Below are 12,189 nucleotides of genomic sequence, written 5' to 3'. Positions count from 1 at the left end.
CTTCCTACCAAGACACTGGGAGAAGGAGGATTACAGTCACTGCAGAAAGGACACTCCTCAGTATTTACTATAATTTAAAAACCTCTTCCTAGCACTCCTCCCTTGGTGCTGCAGAGTGTTCCATTCGACTGCAGAATTTCATAATAATTGGTTGAGACGGTTCTTGCCATTCAATGGTGTTTTGGTGGAGGGTCCGATTCCTGCAGTTTCCTATTCCCCATTCTTCCCACAGTCCTTTCTGCTTTTCACTTTTGTGTACGTTTGAAAGTTTTCAAAACAGACAAGATTTTTTTTACATAAACATTAAGGAGAAATGAATGGACTCAGATGTAAAAGGATGCATGTTCATGCAGAAATTTAAAAATAAAAATAAGCAATATTAAGATTAAAAATCACACAATAGCATCACTTTGACATATACGGTTCCTAGTCTTTGTTTAGGTATGTATGTACGTGTACCAAAGTGGTAATTTCCATGAAACTTAATATTATTTATCCTGAGAGTTGGGAACTTGAATCAGGACTAAGTATGCTGAGCTGATTTTAGGGTCAGTTTGTGACAATTTGAAAACCTCTCGACCCAGCTACCACAGATTGGGCGCATAGCCAATCTTGGTGTGGAGTATGAGAGGGGAACACTAAATAATGGACTTTCCACTCTCACACCCTGAGGAAGCACTTGTGCTGGGCAGGAATGTGCACCAGCAGTGAACAGAGCTCAGGAGACTAGGCTCTCACCACATCTTTTCATGCTGACAAATTCCAGGAGGAACACATGCTTCCCACCTTATTGGAAACTTAGGAACACAGTAACATATGATGGTGCAATCGGCATTCAGTGGTGATTGTACAGTCCTTCAGCCTAAAAAGAGAGCTTCTGAGTTTTGGCTCTTATAGCAAGACAAGGAAAATAGGATGGGTTGTGAGGACCTGAGAAAAATGACCATAGATATTCTTGGAAATATCATGGAAGAAGGGGTCCACAGAGAGAAAATATTCTACTAGTCTTTATGGAAAGGTACTTAGTATTGTGTCTTGCTTACTACTGAAAAGCCATTATTCTCATCTAAAACATTTAAACAACCCATCTTAGTTAAATGCATATTTACATAATATAATATGATTATAGATACATATATTTTGCTAATTTCCACTTAAAAAAATTGTGAACTTTTCAATAAAGAAACTAGATTATCTTGCTACACAAGTAGTTCATTGTATTACTGCACTTAATTTTTGTTCAATTTACCCTCTCTCTCTAGATATTTAGATTGGCTCCAATTTTTACCATTATAAAAAATGACTCAATAAATATTTTTAGTTACACATTTGTGTTCATCTTTAATTATTTTCTTAGGATAAATTTCAAGCAGTGCAATACCTGAGTCAATATAGCATTGTTAATGAGCAAAACAAAATAAACTGCCATGAAACAAAGCATAATATATGTACAGAATTTCATATATGATAAAGCAAAGAGCATGGATTACTGCAGAATGGAATGAATTTTTAACAAATATTCCTAGGGCAATCATTTACCTATTTATCAGATTTATTTTTTATTCCCTCTTGGTTGCAGAATGTTTTAAGGCAGCATACTAATGAATATATCATACAACAATATAAGATAAACCTAAGATAAGAGAATTGAAGCAAGGGGGAAATGAAAACACAAAAGGGGGGAAGTTAACTAACTTACAAATGAATGACAAAATGATTTATCCTTTTTTTACATCAAAAGACTATCATGAAAGAAAAAGACAACTTACAGAATAGTTAAAAATATTTGGAAATCATATGTCTGAACAGGGTTTAGATAAGGAAATATATAAAGAACTAATTAACAAACGGCAAAAGAATTGAATAGACATTTCTCCAAAGATAAACAAATGGCCAAAAAGCACATAAAAGATGTTCAACATAATTAGCCATTCAGAAAATGCAAATCAAAACCATAATGAGATAGTATTTCACACCCACCAGAATGGCTACTATTAAAAATATATATAACAAGTGTTGGAGAGGACATAGAGAAATTGGAATCTTTGTACATTGTTGCTGGGAATTTAAAATAGTGCAGTCACTATGGAAAGCAGTTTGGCAGTTCTTCAGAAAGTATAGATTTACCATATGACCCAGTAACCCTGCTTCTAGTTATATATGAAGCAGGGATTCAAAGAGTGCACACCTATGTTCGTAGCAGCTGTGCTGGTTTGAAAAGATTTATGTAGCCTAGAAAAGCCATGTTTTAATTCTAATCCCATTTTGTAAAGACAGTCCTTTCTTCTAATCCCTATTCCATACTGTATGTTGGAAACTTTAATTAGATTATCTCCATGGAGATGTGACTCAAACAAGTGAGGATATTAAACTTGATTAGATGGAGATGCGTCGCTACCCACTCCAGGTGGGTCTTAATTACCTTACTGGAAGGTAATTAAAGGTAAAAGGTGAAGCATTTTTTGAAAAGGTGGGAGATTCAGAGAGAGCAGAGAATGCTGCAGCACCACAAAGCAGAGAGTTCATCAGCCAGTGTTTTGGAGATGAGGAAGGAAAATGCCTCCCAGGGAGCTGGAGAGGAAGCTAACAGCTGATGCTGTGTTCGCATGTGCCCTTCCAGCTGAGAGAGAAATCCTGACTATGTTCACCATGTGCCTTCTCACTTGAGAGAGAAACCCTGAACTTCATCGGCCTTCTTGAATCAAGGTATCTTTCCCTGGATGCCTTCGCTTGGACATTTCTATAGACTTACTTTCATTGGGATATTTCCATGGCCTAAAAACTATTAACTTGCAACTTATTAAATCCCCCTTTTTAAAAGCCGTTGAGTTTCTGATGTATCACATTCTGGCAGCTAGCAAACTGGAACAGCAGCATTATCACAATTGTCAGAAGATGTAAGAAACCCAAGTACCCACCAGCAGATGAATGAATAGAAAAATGTGCTACTTATATACAATAGAATATTATTCCACCAAAAAAAGGAATGAAATTCTGATGCATACAACAACACGGATAAATCTTGAAGACACCATGCTGAGGGACACAATGTATTTAATCAGACTATTTCCCGTAGCATCCCCCAGTGTAAGTCAATGGCATCGTGTCAAAATGACAAGTCAGTACAAATGCCATAGCAGAAGGGGAGCAATAAAATACAGTCCAAAAGTTGTATACAGTCCATACAGGCAGCTTCCTATGGTACTAATTTCATCCAAGGATAAGGTATCTGAAGAAAGATGAATAGTATATTTTAAGGGAATCTTTTTTAAATACAGTTTCTAAACAAGAGATTTCATAAATGTTATACAGCAGTGAGTTAAAATAATACTTCCTGAAATGTACCATGAGTGTAGTCATTATTCGAATTGGTGAACAGAACATTGAGATTCTTTACAAGCATCTTAATGTAAGTCCATCTTATTTATATGAAATAAAAAACAAGGCAGTAACTGTTACAGTTTAAATGGAATAATGGGTGAATTAATGGGTCCCTACTCTTTATAGATCTTATGGTGGCTGTAGTTAAATACTTATATAATTAAATATTTCATGTGCATTTGCCATCACTATCTAATTCATCACAGTATCTGAAAAATTGTAGGCATTTATAACCGACCGCCACCATGATTCTCGCATGGAATGACCTATAACATATATAGGCTTGTAATTTATTAAGCAAAAGAGTGGCACATTTTAGACAGAGTGTCCAGTAAATTAATAGTCTATAATTTGGGAGGATTAGAGGTGCTTATGTTTTATGAAAAGGAAAACATTATACTTGGGATCCCACGTAATTAAATTCTACCTGTTGAGTTGATTAAACTGAACATGTAAGCAAAAGCTAAAAGCTAACATTCAGAAAGCTCCTCAACAGTGCTAAATCTAGTAAATCCTCCCCAGTTGCTTCATCTAAATTAAAAATTTTTTATCACATTCTGTCTGTGTGCGGCAAAGTTTGTAAATCTTCCAGGTGATAATTACCCAGGAGTATTGTACTTGTTAAACAAATGAGTCTCTAATTGATGGAAATGTATGCAGCTGTAAGCTCATATTCTGAGGAGGTGAACTTTCTCTCATAAGTTACACTCTGCCTATTGATAAACCAAAGGGAAAGAAAAGAAGAGGAAGAAACATGTGAGCCCTTTTTCTTCCCACTTCACCTTTGCTTTCTTCATATGTAATATTTTTCTAGCATGCAGACCATTTTGTAACATGCTTTGCGCTGTAAGACACTTGGATCCTACCTTGTACATATTACATTGACACAAATTCTTTAATGAGAAATCCTATATCATGCTTTTACTGACTAAATCAGCAACAAAGAATTCTCTTTGAGATTCTAGCAGCTTCCATTCATGAGTTATGAAGAGTCCTGGGAATGTTATGATCATATCATGAAAAGTTCTGTTGAAAATACTGGCACTTTGGGCATTTTCTGCTTTACGATTTTGGTTTCTGAAAAAGAGAAATTCTTTCTGTCTGTGGAAATCATCAGTTGTCCCCTTAAGACCTTCAACTGACTGAATGAATGTGGAAGGTAATCTTCTTTGTTGATTATAGATGTAATTAGCCATAGATGTAATCGACTGACTAATAATTTAAATCCATGAATAAGTGTCACAGTAATAATCAGGCCAGTACTTGTTTGACCAAACAACCTGACACACCGTAAACTAACCGAGTTGGCACATGAAGTTAAAACATCACAGATCATACTCAGAAACATCCCCTTAAACCACACTTAATCTTTAAATAAAAGCAATAATAGTCATACATCTGCCTAAAATAATTCAACTGTCCTCCATACATTCAGAAATGTACTCTTTCCCCAGTAGAAGATGCAAGTCCCTGGATAATGTCTACTCCTAAACTTGATATCCTGTAACTAAAATACTATGACATAAAATTAATACAACATATATTATATGATAAGGGGATAAGATAGGGAAGAAAACAAAGATCTTTGTTTCATGTATATATATATATTCATAACAAATCAAGAGAGAAATATTTATAACCATTACAGTCCTCATTTCTGCAACTGACCGTGTCAATGTAGCTCGTAGTTATAACTACCTTCTTTTATTACCCTTTCCATATTACCAATATTACCTCAAGCTGATCTTTGTTCTTTGCCTGGTAGGGTGATCCAAATCTTCATTCCTGAAGGGTCTGAGTCATTGCTAGTCCTTCCTGGACTGGTTAATACAGTTTTCCATTGACTATAATCACAGGGCATGATAGTACTAAGAGATTCCCTAAGGGATCTCCTGCTTTCCAGGCAAACCCTTCTTTACCTCCATTGTGTAGTCACAGTCTTATTACCTCTTAATAATTAAGATGAATCACCCTAGGTAGTGTAGTTGTTCTTTTCTTTCCCTGTTGATTCAGAGATAAAGTTGATAGGTGGCAGTCTTAACTTCCAGTTCAATGTAATCATTTTTATGTCTTCTGGTAGAAGCACTTCTCCTTTTGGAACTAAGACCTATAGACTCGCAGAGCTTAAGGTCACAAGAACAAGATGCAAACAGTTTTCTAGTAGATCACTAGAGGTAATAGGGAGTAGTGCCACTCCCATTTCCACCCCTTGATCCCTGGCCTCATGAATCTTGGCTATGGGAGAAATAGCCACATAAAGTGGATGCTGACAAAGAGCAAAACCAGCCTCCTGGAGAATATTGCCCCAGCACTGCAAGGGATTATCACACAGTTGGTGCTTTAAATGAATCTTCAAATGGCCATTCCACCATTCCATCAATTCAGCTGCAGCAAGATGATTGGGAGGATGGGAAGACCAGTGAATTCCATGAACATGTCCCATTGTTACACTTCATTTGCTGGGAAGTGGGGTCCTTAATAAAAAGCAATGCTGTGAGGAATATCATGATGGTGGATAAAGCATTCTATAAGTACATGGATGGTAATTTGGGCAGATTTAAAACCATGAAATAGCCCCACAGTGGCTATCAGGCCAGTGCTTGATTGACCACAACTGGACACCATAACCTAGCCAAGTTAACAAATGAACTTAACCCTCACAGTTTTTCTCAGGCACACCATATAATGAATATGGAAGTGAAACATGCATATGGATAAAAGACTTATTTTTTGCTAATATCACTTTGGATAATGGGCATAGTAAAATAGTCATTTAAAGTAAATATTTAAGTAGGTTTAAAAGTTAAATAACACCCTTGATCCTAGTATTAAGAGAAATAGTAAATTTTTATAATTATGTTTGACTTTAACAAAATTTGTATTTAACCCAGGAAACCAAATTCAGCTAATACTCCATTGCTTATACCATAATAATAAAGACAGAAATTAATTTTTTCCTGAAAATAGAAAACATTGGTTTCCCACTATTGAAGTGCCTTTTTACAAAATTACTTTATAAATAAACAATAGAGTCCCAAGCTAATTAAGAAAAAGAGCACAATGGCATATTTGTGTGATTATCCAAAGGTTTAAACCAACTCTGCCCATCCCAAAGACACTCATGATTGGTGTTCTGCCTCTCCAGGAAATTCCAAAGTAGGAAAGAGAAGATATATTGATGGGGCAGGATAGAGGGGGCCAAAGAGGCCGACAGCATCCCTGGGAATATACCAGGGAGGAAAAAAAAAGAGAACCATTATTCATTTAGTCAACAAGAAAATGAGTGTTCACAATGTGCCAAACAGTGTTTTAGGCATTGTTATGGCATCTATTTCAAATAATTGAAATAATTTCAAAGATTAATACCATAGTAGTCCTTCACCACATTATTATATGATTGAAGCAGAGTATAAAATATGTAAAGAAACACAAAGTAATGGCAAGTGTCAACATAAGCAAATGAAAAGGACCAACCTCAGCTGGGTTCAGGTTACAAAACTAAAATGCATCATCAATTGAGGGTTGTCAAAGTACTCATGGTTTTCTTTGTTGTTTTTTAATTGTCTTTCTTAATGGGGACTGTTCTAGTTTGCTAGCTGCCTGAATGCAATACACCAGAAACGGAATGGCTTTTAAAATGGGGGATTTAATAAGTTGCTAGTTTACAGTTCAAAGGCCAAGATAATGTCCCAATTAAAGCAAGTCTATAGAAATGTCCAGTCAAAGGTATCTAGGGAAAGATACTTTGGTTCAAGGAGGCCAATGAAGTTCAGGGTCTCTCTCTCATCCGAGAAGGCACATGGTGAACACAGTCACGGTTTTTCTCCCTCAGCTGGAAGGGCACATGGCAAGCACAGCTTCATCTGCTAGCTTTCTCTTCTGGCTTTCTGTTTCATGAAGCTCCCTGGGAGGGGTCTTCCTTCTTCATCTCCAAAACGCTGGCTGATGAACTCTCTGCTTCATGGTGCTGCAGCATTCTCTGCTCTCTCTGAATCCCCTTCATTCTCCAAAATATTTCCTCTTTTATAGGGCTCCAGAAACTTACCAAGACCCACCCAAATGGGTGGAGACACGTCATCACCTAATCCAGTTTAACAACCACTCTTGATTAAATCACATCTCCAGGGAGATGATCTGATTACAGTTTCAAACATACAATATTGAATAGGGATTATTCTACCTTTATGAAATGGGATTTTGATGAAAACATGGCTTTTCTAGGGGACATATACCCTTTAAAACCAGCACAGGGACAATGTGCATTTTACCTGGTTGTGTAATAGAACATGACTTACATTTTACAATTTAAAGAGTCAGTTTCAAGTTCATAGCAGTTACAATTCCTTTCCTGTGATAGCAGATAGGGAACATATGCAGTTCTCCCAGGATCCAACCCACACACCCCTATGTTCTCATGAAATTTTGAGAATCGTTTGTAACAACAAAAGCTCTAAATTTAATGCTGTCTAAAATTTTATTTGCTTGACAAATAGTTATTGTGCAATACGTAAGACAAAAGCTTACTTTGGGAAATATAATATTTCAAGGCTCCAGGGCACATGCCCTGACAATGTCAATTACTTATAGTAGACCCAACTCTATTTGAAAAACTACTTCAGTGTCTGCTACAATTATCTGAGATAAGTATCACATGTATCCTCTGGCCCTGTCCTCCCAGAGCATTGCTGAAGACATGGTGTCCTCCTTCTGTCAGCTGCTGCTCATTGCTCTCCAAAATAACCAGAATCAGATAAGAACTTAACCTGCTTTTACCTCCTCCCATTTGAGGGGAAATTTCTTGGGAAATTATCAGACAACATAATTTAATGAAAGGTAATCCAGTTAGAAAACAAAACTAAACTAAACTAAATAATCATTATTTTAAGCATTCAAATGACACATTCTAACATCTTAAACATAAGAGGTTCTCAGTAAATATTTATTGGATCAGTGAACAAATGATTAATAAAGAAAATAAGTCTGCCTTTATGCTCACTAAACTGTGTTGAATTGCACTCATCTAATAATATGATAGTAGATAATACTTATTCTCAATAATATTTCATGATTTTTATATCACTGTACTCTTTTCTAATCTATGAATACTATATTCTGCAATTTAAATACATATATGTTTTTAATTGCAAGTAGCAATTTTGTAGCTTGAGTCTTTTCTCCTCAATGAAAATTATTTTGACCCACTAGATATCAACAGGGTCAAGATCACTTTAGTTTATCAATTATACGTGATCTAAAATGTCCTAAATTAGGTCATAGCAAAGGAGACAATAACAGCTGAAATCAGTCAGTCTTAAGTTCTCATTTCTTTGAAATTTTCTAGCTAACTCCAAGAATATAAGAAAGAAAGGAAGAAACACTTTTTTGTATCCTCATTCACACATGACATTAGATCTTAATAGTCCATATTTTCCAGAAAAGCCAAACGCTTATTGCCAGTCATCCAGAGCTGTCATAGGTTATAAAGAATTAAGAGTTGTTCAAGAGTTCATAATGCTATTTTTTCTCTGAATACTATGACAAACAACAAATGACATTCAACTTCATTTAAGTCATTTTAACAGTTTAATTGGATCACATTCATCAGTAGGATAAAAAGCTCAGAGGGCACATTTTTCATAATCCCTGTACAAATTTTTGCTGCACATGCATTACTTAACAAACTGTTCTCAATTCCAAGGCACAACATCAGAAAGGTAGTACTGCTAGTTTAGTTGTACTTCTATTACCTTGAATTGGTGCATAAATAGTAGACTGCATCCTCAGTATTTTATGGAAACTATTTCAGCTGCCATAGAATCTTCATGCCTACATATTTTCATGATGGGAAGCATATACATCTATGACCCAAAGAAAGTATTTTTGAAGGCAACCATTCCTAAGTCTTTTAAAAGATATGGAAGACAAGTGAAATGAGCAAATCCATGTACTGACTGGAGTAACAGATACAGATAAAGGCAAGTTCCAATTATCAAAAGAAGACAGATCGTCTTCTAGTTGACCAAGATGGCTATAAAACACTCCAGGGTACTGTTCCCCTACAGGATCTTTTAACAACTAACACAAATGGACAGAGCCATCTTCCTCAAAATTCTGCAAAACAATTAGTGTTACAGTAACTAGGAAAATGCCGAATCAAGAAAAGAAAGCCTCAAAAACAGTAGGAAGAGAAAAAAAAAAGCAGTAGGATATGCAGGATGATTTAGCGTTGACTGATACTGGCCAGGTAAGAATGCTTTATGTTGTTCTTTCTTACTATCATGCTGTCCCAAGTAGCTAGCACCATTCGGGAAGGCTCCACAGCTTGCAGGTGTTCAATTGTACTGCTCTGTGCTACTTTGTACTGATGTTGCCAGCTGTGCTTTGGGGACTCTCCCTAAATTGCCACAACTCTAGGCCACTATTTGAGGGCATGCTACCCCTTAAGTCAGGTAGACTGTTGCAGTGACCTGGAGCTTCTGTAGTGGTGGGGACTGTGTGCTATAGAGTTGCGAAGTCTTGGCAATGCTGTTGAGCATCGCTCCCAGACCAGCTACCCAAGGCTGTAGTGCTCTACCACTACCCTACAAAGTGGGATACAGACTATTAGGCTCTAAGGAGAAGTATAAACCTCTCCCTAAGCATGACCTACCACCCAGTAGGGTGGCCCAGCACTGGGACTCACTGTGTTCATGAGTAGAACTGGGGTAGAGGGCATTACTTTGAATTGTGCCTATTACCTTGAATTGGCACATAAATAGTAGCCTACATCCTCAGTATTTTATAGGAATTACTTCATTTGCCATAGGGTCTTCATGTCTATATATTTTCATGATGGGAAGACATTTACAGCTACGACCAGAAGGAAGAATTTTTGAAAGCACCCAAGTTCTCCATGGCACCCTGCAACAGTAAATGCTGCCAAAGCAAGTACCTCCTCTATTGCTGCCATTCTGCTAGTGTTGTTTTTTTGTTCCCCCCCCACCCCACCCTATGGGTTATAGAGGGTCTGATCCTTGGCTGAGTACCGTATTCCCTCTGAGATAAATTGGGACATACTGAAGAAAGAGGAGGTGGAATATGAAAGGGCAGAGGAGCCCCCCACTATTACCAAATTTTTCCAGCAATTACCTACAAGGTCAAACAACCCGGACAGGGAGGAGAGTAAAACCAAAACCAAAAATTTTATAAGACTAGAAATATACACCATACTTAAGAATTTTTTCAGCAGGAGGAAGAGGAGGCAGCTGTCTGGTTGCTAAGGGTGTGAACACTGGGTGAGAATTATTAGTAACCTCCCCAGTATATAAGGCAATTAGCAGGCATTGCCAAGAAATCAATTTTGGAACCCTCCTGGTCTCTGTACTAAATGTATATTTCCACCAGGGCCCCACTATAGTTCACGGGAGAGGGGCCATCCCCACACCTGGGGTAAAAAGGATGACAATATTGAGGAAATAAGGGAAAATAAGAATGGTACAGTGGGTAGATAATTTTGATGTCCACCCAGGTAAAGGTGACAAGAGAAAAGGAGCAGATTAGTTACTGAGATTCTTTAATACGGAACCTGATTTGCCATCTCATCCTCAGAGAAAAAAAAGAGGCAATGGGCTGGAATCACTAAAGACTTTAAGCCCCAGCCTATTGACTAGAAAAAAAAAGAGGGACACACCCATCCAAGACAGATGAGACTGCCATGGCAGATGTCCATAGTGAACAATTAATGAGACCTGATTTTTACTTTAAAAAATTGAGATAATGAATGAGCATAGCATTTCTTTGAGCATTCAGACAAAAGAGACTCAGAGCTTTTACCTGGTCCTGGGGAGACCCCCTTGAAACCCCATCAAACAAACGGCCAGAAAATACATGAAAAGATGCTCAATATCATTAGCCATTGGAGAAATGCAAATTAAAATCATTAGATACCATTTCATACCCACTAGAATGACTACTATTAAAAAACAGAAAATAATAAGTACTTGAGAGTATCTAGAGAATAAGAACACTAATTCAAGTTGGTGGGAATGTAAAATGGTGCAACCACTGTGGGAAACAGTTTGACAGTTCCTCAAATAGTTAACTATAGAATTGCTTTATTACTCAACAGTCCTACTTCTAGATATCTACCCCAAAGAATTGAAGACAGCGACCCAGATATCGGCACACTGATGTTTATAGAGGCATTATTCACAATTACCAAGTATGGAAGCAACCCTAGTGCCCATCAACAGGTGAACAGATAACTAATATGTAGTATATATGAATACAATGGAAGAAGGAATGAGCATGCATCAACATATATGAACCTTGAAGATGTTGAGTAAAATAAGCCAGACACAAAAGGATAAAAAAAGAGTTCATTAATATGAAATAATTAGAAAAGTATGAGTCAGAAACTAGAATATAGTTTATCAGGGGCAGGTGTGGATAAGGTGTTAAAACTCAGTGGGTGCAGGGTGGGCTACAGTGCCTCAGCAGGCAGAGTTCTCGCCTGCCATGCTGGAGACCTGGGTTCGATTCCTGGTGCCTGCCTATGCAAAAAAATCTTAAATGGGTGCAGAGTTTGTTTGGGGTGAATGTAATTAACAGCAGTGAATTATATATGTGAATGTGGTTAAAGGGGCTAATTTACGTTGTGTGGATGTTATTAGAATATAACTCTTAAAATAAACATAAGAGTATACAATACAAACAGTGAAACCTAATATAAACTATGGGCTATACTAATAGCATAATTATCATAATATTATTTCATCAATTATAACAAAGGTACCACACTAATGCATATTGTTAATAATAGGGGAAATT

General features: G+C 36.9%; 1 protein-coding gene across 12 annotated transcripts in view; it reads right to left on the bottom strand.

The window, feature by feature from the left end:
* The window catches only part of GRIK2 (glutamate ionotropic receptor kainate type subunit 2), a 1,225,242-nt gene that overhangs the window by 899,851 nt on the left and 313,202 nt on the right, over positions 1 to 12,189 (bottom strand). The gene's annotated exons all lie outside the window — the stretch shown is intronic.

The sequence above is a fragment of the Tamandua tetradactyla genome, chromosome 5 (genome assembly GCF_023851605.1).
Source record: "Tamandua tetradactyla isolate mTamTet1 chromosome 5, mTamTet1.pri, whole genome shotgun sequence".
NCBI lineage: Eukaryota > Metazoa > Chordata > Mammalia > Pilosa > Myrmecophagidae > Tamandua > Tamandua tetradactyla.
This window is presented reverse-complemented; position numbering and strand designations above follow the sequence as displayed.